This window comes from Heteronotia binoei, chromosome 13 (assembly GCF_032191835.1).
Source record: "Heteronotia binoei isolate CCM8104 ecotype False Entrance Well chromosome 13, APGP_CSIRO_Hbin_v1, whole genome shotgun sequence".
Classification (NCBI taxonomy): Eukaryota; Metazoa; Chordata; class Lepidosauria; order Squamata; family Gekkonidae; genus Heteronotia; species Heteronotia binoei.
Window position 1 is genome coordinate 79,007,402 of NC_083235.1, and position 19,997 is coordinate 79,027,398.

A 19,997-nucleotide genomic window follows, 5' to 3' on the forward strand; every position below is an offset into this window, starting at 1 on the left:
AAATCACCAGAGAAAGGGCCTTCTTGATTGCAGCCCCCCACTGGTGGAATCAACTGCCAGAGGAAGTGCGGGCCTTGCAGAACCTTGCCCAGTTCCGCAAGGTCTGCAAAAGCACTCTATTCCAGCTGGCTTTTAATTAACATGGAGTCTACATTATAAAAGGAATACCGTCACCACTGAAAAACTGAAAAACTGAAATATGTATAACACCAAACGAATTTTGATTGCTTAACTATAACATGAATAATTTATAGAATGTGTATTGTTTTTAACTGTTTTTAGTGTTTTTATGCTGTGAGCTGCCCTGAGCCTGCTTCGGCGGGGAGGGTGGGATACAAATAAAATAAATAAATAAATAAATGCTGGACTAAGAGGCTGCTATCTTCAGCTGGAGTTTTCAACCTCTTGGAATGGCTTAGAAATAAGCCTTTTTGCTCTGTTTATAGAAATCTGCTCAGCTGTCATCAGACTGACTGACTGTGGAAATACAGTTATAAATTAGCAAGGAAGATTATTAAAACCTGACCTTATCTCCAGGGTGTCTACTCATCTCTACCCATCCAATGTCACTGTAAGATTTGTAAAGGATTAACAAGAGCAATTTAAAAGATTATAAAGCTGAACAAAACCCAGCAAATTCATCTAACAGGACCTGTGGGGTTCCCCTCCTTTTTTCCCTTTACAGCAGAAATAGCATGATTTGTTTACCCTTTGCATGTAATTTTGTGGCTGTATATATTATATTTCAGTACTGCTTGTCTTGGTTGGATATTATTCTGGAATTTATTAACACCGGATAAGGAGTAAATTGAACTTCCTCTCAGTTTCTCTTCTAGCTCTCCCACTATTTCTTAGGGAAAATATTTTTGACTCTCGACCAACACATGGAATGCTTACAAGATACCGGAATAAGCTGATGAATTGACATATTCTGATGACATCTACTGATGAAAGTTTAACCTGCATTTTATTTTCTCCTCTCTTCCCTATTAATGGATGGACAAAACTGATGATTATTCTCTTAGTGATGTAACTTATTTTCCTCTAGAGGACCAAGATGGGGAGGAAAGTGCAAATGTAATAACCAGGGCTCATTTCCAGTGGGAATGCACAGGAACGACCTTTGGGAGAGAAGAAACAAAGTATTTATTCATTATTAACTTATAAGGCAGAAGCACATGGTGAAGTTCTCTGTGCCTGTCTCTGCTCCAGTTTTGCTTCTCTTGCAGTCAGCTGGAGCTTCAAAGGCTACAGTATCCGCTCTTCAAAGGCAGTATAGGCTCTCTGGAAATCTGGCCCCACCCCCTCAGCCCTGCAAGGGGGGAGGCTGAGGCCTTGCTTGGAGTTACTGCCTACCTGGCAATACCGCTGAACTGGCTGTTGTTGGGTAAGTTGTGAGGAGGGGGGATGGACTTCTTTGGATGGGGGAGGGTGGTCTTCAGCCCACACTAAAAGGCAAGCCTTGGCCTCATTTGCCCTGCTTGGCTAGGTGCATTTGCCCTAGAGGGAAGGGTGGCTGCGGGGGGTGGGGTGATCTCTGACCTCCATTTCAGGCCTGGCCTTCCTTGCCTTGCTCAGCAGGGTGCACTGGCCCTCAAGGGAAGGGCAGCAGCAGGGTGATCTCTGGCCTGTGTTGTAGGCCTGGCCTTCCTTGCCTTGCTTGGCTGGCTGCATTTGTACTTAAATGAAGGGCAGCAGAGGTGGGGGGGGATCTCTGGCCTCCACTGCAGACCTGGCCTTCCTTGCCTTGCTTCGCTGGGTGCACTGGCCCTCGAGGAAGAGCAGCGGCAGGAGTGTGTGTGTGATCTCTGGCCTCCATTGCAGACCTGCCCTTCCTTGCCTTGCTCGGCTTGGTGCACTTGCCCTTGAGGGAAGGGTGGCAGCTGTGGGGGGCATGATCTCTGGCCTCCATTGCAGGCCTGGCCTTCCTTGCTTTGCATGATTGGGCGCCCTTGCCCTCGAGAGAAGGGCAGTGGTGGGGGGGCGCAATCTTTGGCCTCCATTGCATTCCTGGCCTTTCTTACCTTGCTCAGCTGGGTGCGCTTGCCCTCGAGGGAAGGGCGGCAGCAAAGGGGGTGATCTCTGGCCTCTGTTGCAGGTCTGCCTTCCTTGTCTTTCTCAGTTGGGCACACTTGCACTAGAGCGAAGGCGGGGGTGTGTGTGATCTCTGGGCTCCATTGAAGGTCTGGCCTTCCTTGCCTTGCTTGGCTGGGTGCACTTGTCCTCGAGGGAAGGGGGTGGGGGTGATCTGTGGCCTTCATTGCAGGCCCGGCCTGACTTGCCTTGCTCAGCTGGGCTGGGTGCACTTGCCCTCGGGGGAGGAGCGCTCCTCAGCTGAAGGCAAGTGCATTGGGCCACCACAGCAGGGCAAGGCTGGGGCCTGCCTTGTCAAGTGGGCATTGGCGGAGGCAGTATTGGGGGGGGGGGCAACTTCAGCCTACATCTTGCAAGCGAGCAGACATCTCAGGGTGAGGTCTTATCTCTGCTGGGACAAGTTTTATGTAAGTACAGGGAACTGTCTATCTTGCCTGAAGAAAATGCAAAGCCTTGATGCTTGGTTGCCTTTAAGCAGGAAGTGCACATTTGCCCTCTGGATCTTTAGGCAAGTTCTTTATCACAGTTAGGGATAGAAAGCTAACTCTTCCCTTCTCTCCTGGTCACAATACTGGCAGGTTGCAAACCATGAAAGTGCCTGCCTACCCCAATGGACAAAAGGACTTTTGCAGACCTTTGGTCTTGAAGTTCTTGTATCAGACTGGAATAACTAGAATATTGTGTTGACTTTGTTTGATGCATAGTCTTAGGTACTAACTCTTCTTTCAGCTAATTAGTAGGATAAAGAGACTGTCTGGTTGTTATGTTAATAACAAAGCAAACCTAAGCAACAGGCCCATAGCTACAGCAGGTCCTCTTGTCTCTCCGACTAAAAGTCTGTTCTTGGCTTCCTGTAGCCTGATGCCTCTTTTTCAACCCTTATTTCTGTGCAACATCCCTGTGGCATTTCTACTAAAGACAGACCCTATATCTGAAGAAGTGAAAGTCCACATAAAAGCTCATAACTTGAATTTCCACAGAAGTTTAGGTCTTAAAAACAAGTAAATAAATAGGCCCTCATCACATGGCCTCTCTTCCTTTAATGGAGCACTTTCCACAGCCCCTTTAAATGCTGCTTCTGGAAGATAAGCCCCTGGCATTTTCCCTTCCAGCCTCCAATCAGGCATTATCATAATAAAGTGCAAGGCATCTATCAGCCACATAGCTCAGTGATTTATGTTCAAAGTTAGGATTATCTATTCTGCTCCAAATCCCTTCAAACAGCAAACCAGATGAAAGAGAAACACATTCACCAGATAAAATTGGAATACAGGTTCATGTAACAGAATGACAGTCAGTCCTTTATCTCTGAATTCTTCTAACCACCTCATTTTGTCAGGGATTGTTCTTGCACCCCAGCATGGGACTCTCAAGTGACCTTAACAACACCCTTGCCACTTTCTCTTCCAGTGCTATGCACAGCTGTTCCAGAGTTTTCTTTCAAGGAAAGGGCAACATCCCTGCAATAATTCATGAACTCAACTCAGCTATAAAAGAGAGCAAAGTGAAAAGTCCTAGGCACCAAGCCAGGAATGACAAGCCAGGCCATTCCTGCTGTTTTTCTGAATAGCTATTTCAGCCTGTTGTGTTTTGACATGAGGAAGTGTACATCCATGTTGATTATGAGGACTCTGCCTGAGACACAGTCCAAAGCAATTAAAACTATTAGGGCCTTTCAGGCAGGTCTAGAACCTCAGATACCATTGAATTTCTTACCAGGCTGTATGCTCACTAGCCTCCAGGTGGGGACTGGAGTTCTCCTGGTGTAATGTACTCAGTGACGAGACATGTAGAAGGCAACATACTTTATTCGAAGGTACATCACAGAACTGGGCAACGCGGGCCGGGACCCGCTTTATATACATTCTCCCCGGAACAGCCCTCCAGCTGGCCAGTCCAATCCTGGCCAGTCAAACTTCCTGCCACTGGTCTTGATTGGCGGAGTCTTTCCCGCACTGCGCAGAGTGACCCAGGGATTTCCCCTGGACGCCTCTGCTGCATGGCCGCGCGGTGCTACTTAATACAGCACAATACACTACACTTGGAATGGCAAATGATCTCCAAACTACAGATACCATTTTTTTTTTTAAGAAATGACATCTTCATTGGGTGGACTGTATGGTATCACATTCCCACCAAAATCCCTTCTCTTTGCCAACTCCACCCTTCCAAGGCATGCTCCCCAAATCTCCAGAAAATTTCCAACCTGGATTTGGCAACCCTACCAGGCTGTCCAAAGGTAGTGCTCTGCAGGAAAGCACACGAGGCTACTCACAGGGTTGCCAGTCTCCAGATGGGGTCTGGCGATCTCCTGGAATTACAACTGATCTCCATCCTACAGCTCTGATGGGGGAAGGAGCTGGGAACTGCTGGTGAAGTGAGTGCTAATTTTGCTGCTCACAACTTGAGTTCGATCCCCAGTGGAAGCTGGGTTTTCAGGTAGCCGGCTCAAGGTTGACTCAGCCTTCCATCCTTCTGAGGTCGGTAAAATGAGTACCTAACTTACTGGGGGGGGGGGGAGTGTAGATGACTGGGGAAGGCAATGGCAAACCACCCCGTAAAAAGTCTGCCGTGAAAACATTGCGAAAGCAACGTCACCCCAGAGTCGGAAACGACTGGTGTTTGCACAGGGGACCTTTCCTTTCCAGTTCCTTCATCCAAATAATTTATAAAGATATTAAAACATGTCCCAGGACAGATCCTTTAGGCCCTGTTAAAATCTTAATGGATCCACTGCTACTAATGTTCTACTTTAGTTGCTCCCCTTCCCCCCTTTTCTTATTTTGATTTGTAACTGGGGTGAAGGAACTAGCCGGCGCCTTCTCGGGGCCTGAGGTGGGAGGAAGCCTTGCATAACAGTTCAAGAGCATTTGCTAGCTATTGTCTGAGGAAGTATCTAGTAGTTGTGTGTGAATGTTTCCTCCTGTAACCCCCCCTCCCCCGTAGGAATGTTTTGAAGTGTACCTTAAAACCCATGTATCACTGTATTGGTATCATTCTTAGCAAGCTAGAGGCTTGTGCCAGAGTACCAGTTATCAATAAATGGGAACTTAGTATCAACTTTGACTCATTCTTGAATCCGTCGACTTGACAAACTGGTCTTATATACACACACACACACACACACACACACACACGCTGTGGCTAATAGCCACTGATGGACCTCTGCTCCATATTTTTATCCAACCCCCTCTTGAAGCTGGCTATGCTTGTAGCCACCGCCACCTTCTGTGGCAGTGAATTCCACATGTTACTCACTCTTTGGGTGAAGAAGTACTTCCTTTTATCCATTTTAACCTGACTGCTCAGCAATTTCATTGAATGCCCACAAGTTCTTGTATTGTGAGAAAGGGAGAAAAGGACTTCTTTCTCTGCTTTCTCCATCCCATGCATAATCTTGTAAACCTCTATCATGTCACCCTGCAAATTTATTAAAAGAGTTTATGTGGCTCTGAGTACAAGGTGAAGGAATGCAAATTGTGTTTTCCTCAGTTCTTCCTGTTGAAGGCTGTGGTTTAGGAAGGAAAAGACTCTGGGGTGACATTGCTTTCGCAACGTTTTCACGGCAGAATTTTTACAGGGTGGTTTGCCATTGCCTTTCCCAGTCATCTACACTTCCCCCCCAGCAAGCTGGGTACTCATTTTACTGACCTCAGAAGGATGGAAGGCTGAGTCAACCTCGAGCCGGCTACCTGAAAACCCAGCTTCCACTGGGGATCGAACTCAGGTCGTGAGCAGAGTTTAGGAGTGCAGTACTGCAGCTTACTGAGGGAAAGTTTATTAAATTTGCAGATGATACTATGTTGGGAAGGGTAGCAAATACAGTAGATGAAAGAAACAGGATACAGGATGATCCTAACAGGCTGGAAAACTGGGCTAAAACAAATAAAATTGATTTTAACAGGGATAAATGTAAAGTTCTGCATTTAGGTTGGAAAAATCCAATGCATCATTATAGGATTGGGGAACTTGTCTTTGTAGTAATATGTGCGAAAAGAATCTAGGGGTCTTAGTGGACCATACACTGAACATGAGTCAATAGTGTGATGCAGTGGCTAAAAAAGCCAAAGCAATTTTGGGCTGTATCAACAGAAGTATAGTATCCAGATCATGTGAATTAATGGTATTGTTTTCTCTGCTCTGGTTAAACCTCACCTAGAGTATTGTGTTCAGTTTTGGGCACCACAATTTAAGAAGAATGTAGAAAAGTTAGAACATGTCCAGAGGTGAGCAGCGAAGATAATGAGAGGCAGGGGTTGTTTTGTAGAAAAATAGGTGGTGGAGCTCATCCAGGGATTCTTATGCAGCTGCACCTACTATTCAATGGACAAGGTGGGAAGGAGGAGGTGGAACTCTCAGAAAGGTTCTGGAGCTGCACTCCTGTGAGCTCCCACTGAATCTGAGGCCTGATGAGGCATCTGGAGACCAAGTCCTGTGAGGAAAGGCTGAAGGAGCTGGGTATGTTTATCGTAGAGAGGAGACGATTGAGAGGTGATATGATCACCATCTTCAAGTACTTGAAGGGTTGTCATATAGAGGATGGTGTCAAGTTTTCTTCTGTGGCCCCAGAAGGTTGGACAGAACCAATGGGTTGAAATTAAATCAAGAGTTTTCGACTAAATGTTAGGAGGAACTTAACATAAACAGTCCACTTTGTTGAATGACAGGTTTATTCAGTCACTGATGCTACTGGATGCAAAATGGGTTTTGCTAAAACTGGTGAGCCAGAGCAATGCCCCCCTTATATATACCAGATAGCAGCCACTGCCAAGTCAGCATTCTTCCACCTGAAGCGGGCAAGGCAGTTGGCCCCCTTCCTGGAACGCTGTGACCTCGCAACAGTGATCCATGCAATGGTCACCTCAAGATTGGACTACTGTAATGCCCTCTACTTGGGGCTACCTCTGTGCCGGACCCGGAAGCTGCAGCTGGTGCAGAACGCGTCGGCCAGGCTACTATTGGGGCTCTCGAAATGGGAGCACATACGGCCGGGGCTGCGCGGACTGCACTGGCTGCCAATCACCTACCGAGTCCAGTACAAAGTGTTGGTTATTACCTTTAAAGCCCTATATGGCAGAGGACCAGCCTACCTAAGGGACCATCTCTCCCCATATGAACCCCAGAGAGCACTGAGGTCAATGGGTAAAAAGAAAATGACCACCCCTGGGCCGAGAGAGGTCAAACTCCAAAACACCAGAGCACGGGCCTTTTCAGCCGCGGCTCCTGCACTGTGGAACCAGCTTCCGGAGGAAGTGCGGGCCCTGCAGAACCTTGACCAGTTCCGCAGGGCCTGCAAGACCGCCCTCTTCAGACAAGCCTATGCTGATATCGACTGCTGAGTTGCTAGGAATAAAAGAACCGCCATCTATAATACTACCATGGAACTATCTAAACTGGCAGAACCAGCGCCAGAACAGTTTTATTGCTGCCAGATACATTTAATGTAACTTAAATTATGTTTTTAACTCAATTAACTGGTTTTTATGTTTAATTTTTTTTAACTGTTAAATTTAAAGTTTTACCTATTTATGTTAATGTATGGAATGTTGTTAGCCGCCCCGAGCCGCCTTGGCGGGGAGGGCAGGATACCAATAAAATCTACTACTACTACTACTACTACTTAATATAACGGCTACACTTTCAAAGCAAGGCAGGAAGCAAAAGCGCAGGCAAGCATAACCCCTCCCCAGTTGTCCAGTCCTTGTCTCAAAACAGGTGCTGTGCTACCAGTGTCTGGCCTTGAGATTATTTCTGTGGCCAGAGGAAAGGAATCTTACTACTTGTTACAAGGATAAAAGAGCAAAGCAGAAGGCAATGCATAATACAATTAGCAATTGGTACTGAAGCATAATTCATGGCAAGGTACTTGACATACTGCCCCCCGAAGCCCCTCACCCCCCTGGGTAGGCCGGTGGAAGTCTTTGATCAAACAGGAACAGCAAGTATCTGTAGCTCTCACCCACTCCGCCTGGCTGATTGGAAAGTGAGTCCACTTTACTAGATAGTACAGTTCGCCTTTCTTCCACTTGGAGTCGAGGTGGCCTGGACCTCATGGTGAATCTGACTCTGTACTAAGGTTGGAGGTGGAGGGTTCATTGGGGGTGCCAGGATGGGGTCCAGGATAGCATTTCAGGAGGCTAGCATGGAAACAAGGATGAACATTTTTTAGAGCTTTAGGTACTTCCGGTTCAATAGTCACATTATTTATAATCCGCTTGATTGGGAAAGGTCCTAAATATTTAAGTCCTAGGTTTTTTTTGGATGGGAGTTGGGGAGCTTGATGAAGATGTAAACCAAATCCCACCTTGAGGTCCCTTAATTTGGAGTGTTGCTTATCATATTGGGCTTTGTAAGTCTCTTTGCCTTTAGCGAGCTCCTTTTGGATCAGGCCCCACCCTTAGATTATAGAACTCCACCATTCATCAAATTCCGAGGTTTTCTGTGGCTGTGAGGAGAGTTCTGGGAAAGGTTTGCCCTCATAGCCATACACAATTAAAAATGGGCTGGTGCTGGTGGAGCTGTGCATGCTAATGTGTAGCTATTGTTATAAGCATATTTCGTGAAGGGAAGGAGGCTGACCCAGTTGTCCTGTTGGAAGGAAACATAACAGCGCAAAAACTGCTCGAGCACAGTGTTCGTCCATTCAGTCTGTCCATCTCTCTTGGGGTAGTAGGCAGAGCTTAGACCCTGCTTGATACCTGTCAGCCTACACAGGTGACCCCAGAAATTAGCAATGAATTGGGCCCACGGTTGTATATGACCTCGATTGGAAAACTAGGTCCTAGCAATGTGTTGCAGGAACATCTGGGCCATTTTCTTGGCTGTGGATAGTTGCTTACATGGAATAAAGTGGAATATGTATCGACCACCACCCAAACCATAGTCTTCTCCTGGGAGGGGGGTGGATCAGTTATAAAGTCCATAGAAATGCATTTCCAGGGTCTAGAAGTGGTAGGCAGCGGCTGGAGTTTTCTGGGGGGCTTTCACCCTCATTTCTTTGCCAGGTAGTGTACCTCTGAATGTACCGGGATACTTTCCACCATAGCCCTGGCCACCAGAATTGCCATTGTATCGTGTAAGGTTTTTAACGAACCCAAAGTGCCCCCCCCCCCCAGTTTCGAGTTGTGTGACCGCTGCAGCACCATGGGGCGTAATGCTTCCGGTATGTATAGCTTTGAGTCTTTGTACCACAGTCCATCTGTGGCCTGAGAGAGCTCTAGCTCAGGAGGGGTGGGAGCTTGGCAAGCATTTCTCGCAGCATGGGGAGGAAAGTCTCATCTGGGTCCCCCTTCTTCTGTGGCCGCGATTGGCTGCGTGTTGTGACAAGGGCACCCAGGTGGGTGGAGGAGAAGTGAATAGCTGTTTGAGGCTAGGTCCATTCCAAGTCCACTCGCTGACACTCTATACTCCAAAAAATCCAACTCTGTCTTGTGAAACTCGCATTTGAACAGTTTAGCAAATAATTTGTTCTCACAGAGTCTGTAGGACCTCACACACTAGTGTGATGTGAGAAGGGAGGTCCTCGGAATAAATTAAAATGCCATCAAGGTAACAAACCACACCCTTATAGAGGAATCATTGCAAGGTTTCAAATTCATAAAGACACTGGGCACCCCATTAAGTCTGAATGGCATTACAAGGTACTCAAACTGTCCCATGGAGTATTGAATGGTGTTTTACACTCATCCCCCTCCCTGATGCGCACCCAGAAGTAAGCATTGTGCAAGTCCAACTTGGTGAAAATCTTACCCTGGGATACCTCACTGAGGAGGTCCCAAATGAGGGGAAGAGGGTACACATTGTTCATAGAGATGGTGTTCAAGCCACGATAGTCCATAGAATAGAATTTGGCCTTGGGCAAGGGCTCCCCTTCAATAAGCTCAATGGCACAGTCTGTGGGTTGGTGAGGTGGGAGCTCATCAGCTTCAGCAGCCTCAACCCCTGCCCCCCCCCCAGAGGTCCCTATATTCCTTTGGGATGACGGACAGCTCCTGGATGGTGTGGCATTGTTTTTCCATTTGGAGGGGAGGCTTGGAACCCAGTCTTTATTCCATCTGGCACCCCTCATCTTGGAAGTAGATGGCTCGACCACTCCATTTGACGAAGAGGTCGTGGTCAGCCAGCCACTCCAGGCCCCAAACTGCTTGGAAACATGTGGCTGGGGCAATTACAAATGTTCTGGCCTCCCAGTGTTCCCCCACCCCCAGGGCACTTAATTCGGTTTGTTGGGTGTAAGGCTCTCCCTTCATGGGTTCCCCATCCATTTGCTCAAAAAGTAAGGAAGATGGGTAGCGTTTCCCATTTTAGGCCTAGCGCTTATACCAAACTGGGGGATAACAAGTCTTTAGAGCACCCTGAATCTAGGAGGGCTCTCACGCATGAAAATCTTTCACTAGGATTCACTGGGATTCACTAGCGTGATGGATACATAATACAAAGTTCCACAAATTCTCACCCATAAAGGTGCTGCTATCAAGGCAACCTGCTGTTGCACACTTCTCACAGCAGGTCATTGTCATTCTCCTATGGCAGCTCCTCTCTGCTCCCTTCATCTGAAGCCTCATTCACTTGATCTATGTAGTGGAGGACTGCTCCCTCCCCAGATTGTTCTGGAGCATTCCTTCCAGTCTTCTTCTTTTGGTCTCCTTTCTTCGGGGGTTGAGGTGGGACCTCCCGGCACTTGCTGGGGCATTTGTTGGCGAGGTGATTCTCCCCCCCACACACTTGAAGCACAACTAACTCTGTACTTGTCTCTCCTTTTGCCCAGGGGTCATGGAGCTTCTCTTGGGGGGCTCTCCTTTCTCCCAGGCCCAGTCTTTAGACTCTCTCACTTCTTGTTCTACTTGCTGCTTATGGTGGAGGATGATGATTTTGTGGCAGTCTTCGATCTCGCACACCAATTGGATCCACTTGACTAGGGTCTGGGGGTTCCCCGAATTGATGACTTCCGCAAAGATGGAGGAGTTGAGTCCTCTTTTATACTGCCATGTCTAGGGCAGGAGACCTGGCCTCATAGAGCGTTACAAACCAGTCTGCTGCAGGTCCTTTCAGGCACCCCCAATGTAAATCACTTTTGCTTCTTCAGTGGGGAAATTCTCCATCCAGACTCTCAAGTGCCCTCTGACTAGGACCAGGAAGTACCGCAGCTTGGCGGGGTCTCCGTTGAACCGGGCTTCGCACACCTTTGGGCTCCTGGGGACAGCTGTCTTTATTATTGCCAAAAAAGGAATTCTTCTTGTAACCCAGCATGGAATTGGCTTTTCAGCCTGTATCACCTATGGTCCATGGAGCAACCATGTGGAATTGGGGGAAAGAAACAGAAAGGAACAAAACATTCACATAGGACAACATGGAAGATGATTCTGTACCATTGCAGGGAGCAGTGAAAGCAGAACAAAAATGCATGCATTCAACCAAGAAGAAAGAAATCTTAAAAAGCTATTTGTAAAGTGTTCTCCATCCAGGGTATGGCGACCAGTGAGCTTTTACATCACAAGCTTGCACATGTCATGATAGGGGCCTGCATTGGGCAGGTTTACCTATTACACTAAGCATTCAGGACTTTAGGAGGCCTTTTCATTTTCAAGGAAGGAAAAGAACATACACAATTCAGAAAACACATTCCCAAATATACTTTGTTGCAACATAAAAAAACTTAACCTAAAACATTGTGCACAAGGTTGGAGCTTCAGGGAAATGACCAGAGTTGGGGCGTCCCCCATATAATGAAAATAGTCCCACAAGGGAGGAACGAAAAACCTTTGCTATAGCTTTGGAATATAATAAATTGTCAAAACAAGAGAAACTGATGCCTTGATAGAACAATGCTAGCTAGCTTTATATAAGAGGGATCAGACCCAAAATGCTAGGTGAGCTAGATCAGAGAAATTAAAAACCTGGACATAAAGAGGTGATGAAGTCCCACTGAATCCAGTTTTTTCTCTGAGCTAGTTCAGCTAAAACCTCTTGGGATGGGGGTCTCACATGTGAGCATAGATTTCAACAAAACTTAACAAAACAAGAATTCTGAAAAGCAACATAATGGTTACACATACATAAAACAATTCTTAACAGACCTACCAACAACTCTTAAAACAACTAAACATGCCATAAACTTGACTTGCAAGTCCAGATTTCCTGTACAGCTATATTGAAAGAAAAGATGAGCAAACAACAAAACAATGAGAAAATCCTAGAAATCAAATTATGGTTAATGCAGAAACAATAAATTACACACAAAACAATTCCTAAACCTACATAATAAGCATGCAATATATAAGCATAAAAAGAGAAAAAATGTGGCAGAGCATTTGTAGTACCAAGAGAAAACCTTGAGTTGTTGCAAGAACAAGTCAAAAGAAAGACTGAGGCATGAAAGCAGGTTGCAGGACATATCCCTTGCAAAAGAAACCTTTTATGGAGCAAAAGGCAGAACTGTATGGTGGCATAATGCTTCAGACTTAAGGCTTGTGCCAGAGAACAGTTTTCCTATGTGCATGTGCAGAGTGCAAAGATCATGTTGCTACAAGCCAACATGCTGTAATCATAATCACTGAGGGGGACAGAATGGTCAAGGCAGATGACCAATTCTAGATTGAAATATAACAGTCAGAAATACCAAGTAGCAAGTCAGGTCTAGATTGTAGACCAAAATTAAAGCATAACACAACAAGACTTAATTTGGGAAGCCTTGATAGGCTCAGCCAACTGGTTATAGATGCAAAAGTAACACAAAAGGACATTTAGTAGCAAAAAGAAAATCATGATCAGAAATGAACTCTTAAGAACATACGTTAAGAATCTAACAGGTTGTTGCTCATTTCCTTGAGAACATGAAAAATAGAAAAGGGTTTTCACTCAGAAAAAGTCTAGCTCTAACAAGATATACTATAGGTGGAGGCAGAACCATTCAGTGGTCACTATATTGCTTAAGACCAAACAAAGATACTGAGCCCAGTAGGTGGGGCCTTTTTATAAGATCTAATTGTGTAACAAGGTAGGTAAGCATGTGAATACCTCTTTCCACAGGCAGACTGGATTAAATTAAAATTAAAACTCAAGATTCACCAAATAGCTAAATGGGAAGATTGATAATGTACAGTTCATAGATGGAACATAACTATAAATGACATTCAGAGAGCAAATAGTTGAAGTACATTTGAGGAATCCAGATTTCTAATGGAGACCAAGAGCTTTCAGGAATTTTGCCAAAAACAAGTGTATTAGTTTCTTGAGGCTTAAGAGAGAAGATGCACAGTGTAGTAGAATAGGAAACGAAACTAGTTTTAAGATGAGAAGAAATGACATCTTTCCATACATTCCTGCATGAGAGTATAGACCATCTGGGAAAGCAAGGATGAGATACTGATAACATAGTGAGTGTCAAGCATTTGTTGGTATCACCCTCAAGGTCCTGTACCAGGAGAGCATCTCAATTTAGCAATAAAAGTAGTTTTGTATTCACTTGACTCATTCTTTTGAAAATCGCATGCTTGACATTGAGTTTATTTCAATTTTTTTCAAAGGTTTTATTAGTTTCAGAAAAGATTGAGGGATAGGGTTAGGGGAAAAGAAAGATGAAAGCACAATACATTCTGGCCTTGTTTAATATAAAATACTTTCCAAAAAACAGAAGGATAATTCTACAGTATTTTCTTTACATATGTTGTCCCATATTATTTTATCTAAGCTATATATGATCCATTTTAAAATTTTATAGTATAAATCTTTTGTTATTATCTAATAATTTGAGAATTCCAGTAAAAATGAATTTGAGAATTCCAGTAAAGGTAAATGTTATAATATAATGTACAGGGGAAAAGAAAAACTAAATCAGTTCACACCAGAGAATCTTAAGAGTCTTGAGTGTCCAACCAGGCATACAGTTTCATCCAATTTTTTCTTGCTTCTTCTTTAGATTTCCCAGCCATCAACTGGGATAAAAAGTCCAGCTTTGCTGTCTCTAAAACTTTCCCCTCCAAGTCCATTTTTGTGGGAATTTCCTGAGATTTCCATCTCTGTGCCAGAAGGATCCTAGCTGCTGTATTAAAATGTGCCAACAGGTGTCTCATCTCTTTAGAATAGTCCTCTGGAAATATGTTCAATAAAAAAAGTTCTGGTTTGAAATGTATCTTCATAATCTGCTGTAACATTTCATGTACCATTTTCCAGTAGTCTTTCACCATCTCACACATCCACCACGTATGGTAAAAAGTACCAATCTGTTTAGTGCACTTCCAGCATTTGTTAGGCATATTGATATAGATTTTACACAATTTCTGTGGGGTCAGGTACCATCTATAAAACATCTTGTAAAGGTTTTTTTTAAAGGTTACTGATCTGGTTAATTTAACATTAAGCTTCCATAGTCTTTCCCATTGTTCTAATGTAATATTATAACCAAAATCTTTTGCCCATTGAACCATGCAGTCCTTTACAACTTCATCTTGTGTCTTCATTTGAAGTGGATATGCATATAATTTGGAGATTAGCTTGGAGATTCTTGTGGGCCCAAAAGAATTTTATCAAATAAGTATTGTTCAGTAGTGAAGCCTATCGCCTTGTCTTTAGCATATCTGGATTCAACTTGCATTCTCAACCACCAATTCATTTTAATGTCCATATTTTCCGATTCTTCTTTGGTTTTCAGTTGATTGTCTTTCCCCAACAGATCATCATGCCTATAACTCTGATTTAATTTTAAAAGATTTGGGTGAATAAATGCTTCTACTGGTGAAACCCATTTTGGATTTTTTGGTAGATTTTAGGCTTTAACCACGACCAGGTATGATATAAGGATTTCCAAAACCAATGATCCTTGAAATAAGAGTAGTCTTCAAGTCTTTGATACCACAAATAAGCATGCCATCCCATAGTCAAATCATGTCCTTCTAACAACAATTGTCTCTTGTCTTTCAACAAAACCTAATCTCTTATCCACAGAAGTGCAGATGCTTTATAATACAATTGCCAGTCTGGCAGGCTTATACCTGCTCTTAATTTAGAGTCCTGCAATGTCTTTAATTTGATTCTAGATTTTTTGCCTTGCCATACATATTTAACAACCATCTGGTTTCGTTCTTGAAAAAATCCACTATTTAAAAATATTGGGATAGTTTGAAACAAAAATAGTAACCTTGGTAACATATTCATCTTTATTAGGGTTATTCTTCCCATTAAAAATAAGGTCAAATCATGCCATTTTTCCAAAAAAATTTCCAAATCTTTTTTAATTTATTTAAGTAGTTTGTCATAATTATCTGCTTTTAAATTGCTACATCTGTTTGAAATAACCACACCTAAATATTTGATTCTTTTTTCATACAAAAATCCTAATTTTTGCTGGAAGGCCTGAATTTGTTCTGCCATCATATTTTTTGTCAAAAAATTTGTTTTATAATAATTTAATCTTTAATCCTGCCCCATAGCCAAATTGTTTAATCTTATTTATAAGACTATTGAATCCATTGGTTGTTCTAATATAAAAACTAAGTCATCAGCAAAAGCTCTGAGTTTATATTGTTCATCTTTTATCACAGCTCCCTTTATGCTTGTATCTTCTCTTATTTGATTGTTCAATACCTCTAAAGATAAAATAAAAAGTAGAGGAGACAGTGGACAGTCTTGTCTTGTACCTTTTTGAATGTTGATTACTTCTGTTAGTTCACTATTCACTGTCACCCTAGCATTTTGTGAAGAATATATTGCTCTCAAATATTTTTCACCACATTCCATACCTTTCAGTTGCTGTAACATAAAGTACCAACGAACATTATCTTCTCAGCATCTAAACAAATTAAAGCCAATTGCTTCTCTGGATGATTCTCATAATATTCTAAAATATTTCAAACTGTTCTGACATAGGGTTGCCAAGTCCAATTTAAGAAATATCTGGGGACTTTGGAGGTGGAGCCAGGAGTCTTTGGGGGCGGAGCCAGGAGACTGGGGGCGGAGCCAAGAGCAAGGGTGTGACAAGCATAATTGAACTTCAAGGGAGTTCTGGCCATCACATTTAAAGGGACTGCACACATTTTTAAATGCCTTCCTTCCATAGGAAATAATGAAGGATAGGGACACCTTCTTTTGGGGCTCATAGAATTGGACCCCCTGGTCCAATCTTTTTGAAACTTGGTAGGTATTTTGGGGAGAGGCACTAGATGCTATACTGAAAATTTGGTGCCTCTATCTCAAAAAACAGCCCCCCCAGAGCCCCCGATACCCGCGGATCAATTCCCCATCATTCCCTATGGGAATCGTTCACAGAGGTGCATGATGCTTCCCCCGCTGGCCAGCTGGCTGGGGGAGGGGGGAAGCCTGTAAAACTGGGGGATCCCCCTCTGGGACCTGGGGATTGGGAAGCCTAGTTCTCACACACACACTGGCACCAGCTCCCTATTGTCTGCATTAGGTAGTGGTTGACATGAATGTGGTTACCTCACTTTGCTCTTCAAAACAATAAACAACAATCTCAAAGGAAGAACAAATTCTACCCTCCACACTGGCCTGTCATTAGCTTCAAGTTAACACCTTTGCTCCATTTATTTCTCTTTATAATATAGCCAATAATATAACATACATGCCTCAGAATGCTTCCTAATTTCTAGTGTATCTTCCCAAATATTTTTGGACAATTTTTTTTTTACAAAATCAGATCCCCCCTCCGCCCCGGCATTAGGTATATTGCAAAATAATAATAATAAGCACTAGAAATTAGATTCCTTTTAGGAGTTTTAGTCATCTAGTACCCAAACTTCTCTTTTTGTCTCATAAATGACTGAACTTACACAAACACCTGAAAATTGGGTAAGATGTTGAGATTTGATAGACAGCCTGAACCTGAATCTAAATACTGTACTGTAGGCCATCCTGAAGCATTTTCAGTGAATCAGCCGACTTTGTGGGCAGTGGCTGCCAAGGCTTCAGAGCAGTCACCAAACTCGTTTCAGCTCAGTCATATTCAATAAACATTAACATGCACTTCAGGCTCTTTGCAAGGGGGAAAATAAGGCTCTAAAATAGTTTTTTGCCCATCTGTACATAATCCAAAAGATCACTGTAACATATAGAATCTGGCAAGTGCAATTAAGTAACATGGAGGGGAGAGGGACATACATCCCAAAAGATGAAATGATATTCAATAAACCCACATGGTTCCTCGCCAGATTGTTTCTTCTGATCTCTCTTTGAATCCCACAATAAGCAAAGTCAGCAAGACAAGCAGCCCATAAATCGAAGTGAGGCCTTAAAAGGTATTCAGTGTGTTTTGCTGTTCCTTAAATCTGCTCACAGAGATCGCAGGTAGTGACTTGGGACTGAACTACCCACTGAGCAGATAATTTACTGCCAGATCAGTCAGTTCTATCCAGGGCTGTCTCGAGCTACAGATCCACCGAAAAGAATGGTTTTCCCTAGCTTTTAGTTCATTGCTGTGCCATGCCCAGAGGAGTCACATGGCTGTGTGTCACATCCAATACAGTTTTGCATGTGTGGGGCAAACACAGTCAATGCAATGTGGCACAGCAAACGAAAGGGAAGTGAAAGGCGGAAAGGGGAGAAAGATTGCCTCAAGTCTGAAATAAAAGCATTCACTATGTTAGGGATCTGAGTCTGATCTGTTGTACCTGCTGCCTGGGTCTGTTCCCGGGCCCGAGCCCGCGACGCCAGCGGCACTGGCGGCGGCTGCTGCTGCCTGTGTCTGTTCCCGGGCCTGGGCCCACGACGGCAGCGGCGGCGGCACTGGCGGCGGCTGCTCCTGCCTGTGTCTGTTCCCGGGCCCGGGGCGGCAGCGGAGGCGGCGGCACTGGCGGCTGCTGCTGCCTGGGTCTGTTCACGGGCCCGAGCCAGTGGCGGCAGCGGCGGCGGCACTGGCGGCGGCGGCTGCTGCCTGTGTCTGTGCCCGGGTCAGCGGCGGCGGTGGCACTGGTGGCGGCAGCTGCTGCTGCCTGTGTCTGTTCCCGGCCTCGGGCCCGCGACGGTGGCGGCAGCACTGGCGGCGGCTGCTGCCTATGTTTGTGCCCGGGCCCGTGACGGCAGCAGCGACGGCGGCACTGGCGGCGGCTGCCGCCTGTGTCTGCGCCGGGGCCTGGGTCAGCGGCGGCGGCGCTGGTGTTGCTGCGGCGGCCCTGTGAGGGGGAAGCGCCGTCCCTCCCCCCGCTTCCAGATTTTTGGAGCGCGGGAGAGGAAGCTGCAAAACCGGGGGTCCCCCGCCAGGGCGGGGGATTTGGGAAGCCTATTCTGACATTATCTTTCAAATATCTTTTAGGAAGAAATCCTGATTATAAAACTTTCTTCAAATGTTGTGCCAATATTGCAGCAAAAATTTTATAATCCACATTTAAAAGAGAAATTGGATGGTAATTTTTAATATCTTTCAAATCATTATTTTATTTCAGAATCAAAGATATTGTAGCTTCTTGCCATGAAGCTAGAATTTGGCCTTCCTCTTGAATCTTTTCAATCAGGCATTTAAATAGTAAAAGTAAAGACTCTTCATAAACTTTGTAAAATTCTGCAGGTAATCCATCTGATCCTGGAGATTTACCAGTCTTTTGAGATGTTATTGCCTCTCCAAGCTCCTAAAATTATTTTGTTTAACATATTCTTCTAAGTCTGTTTTATGAACTAGCTTATCTTCATATAATTTTTTATAAAACTGTTCCATGATTTGACATATTTCTTGCTTTTGAGATTTCTCTTTATTATTCTCATCTCTCAATGTTGTAATTATTCGTTTAGCCGTCTCTTTTCTCATCCTATAGACCAACCACCTTCCAGGCTTATTGGCATGTTCAAAAAAAATTTTCTAGCATACCTTAATTTAATTTCCACCTCTTTCATAAGAATTAAATTCAATTTGTGTTGCATTTCTTTCACCTTTTTTTGAAATTCATATTTTGTTGGTTGTTTTTTAAGATTCTTCTCAGCTTCTTCAGCTTGTGACATTAAATTTTGAAAATTTTCAGTGCTTTCTTTCTTCTTTTTAATGCTGTATCTAATTGCAAGACCCCTATAAAAAGCTTTAGTAGTGTCCCAAACTACTTGCATCTTTACCTCTTGTGTTATATTCTGTTTGAAAAAAGATTCCATTTCCACCTTAGAGTCTTGAAAATCTTTATCTTTCAAAACTGAAGTATTTAACTTCCATGATCTTCTTATCCGTGAACCTTTTAGTTTTATCATTACAGGGCTATGATCTGAAATGACTCTTGTTTGAATTTCTGTATCCACTAGGTCTTTGATCAAACTTGTAGAAAGCCAGCGCATATAAATTCTTGACCAAGTTTGGTGACTAGGGGAATAGTAAGTAAACTCTGTTTCTTTTCCGAGCACAATCAATAAACCAATACTTTGTTTCAAAATCAACGGCTGGTTACTTTGAGATCTGATGCTTGACACAAGGATTGACAAACAGGTTAATAATTACCTATCGTAGTCTTCAAAGAAGGCTCCAATGATGATGAAAAAGGAGATGGGGGATGGACCCTCAACTGATCAGGTATAGGGGGCGTATCTAACAGCGAAGTATGTGGTACTGTCAGGTGCACATGTGTGGGGAGTTGGGTCAGAGGTTATAAGGACTACCTTGAACCCTTAGCGGGTAGGAGGTGCAGGGGCAGATGACAGGTGGTCAGCTGGTACATGACCTCAGAAAAAGGGGAGGCTCCGCAGTGACCATAAGGGCTGGACTTGTGCGGTGGCCAATGGCCAGTTTATTTGGGGTACCTGATTGGATGCCCATACCTGGCCAATGAGCGAACCTTGCCCTGGTTACCTGATTGGGCTTCCAGGTAACAATGGACAAAGGGGGAAGCTCCAGGGTGAACATTAGGGCAAAGAATGGGTGAGGGTATTGGGGTGGAAATGATTAACAAGCTATCAAACTTATCTAAAGGTGACAATAGAGG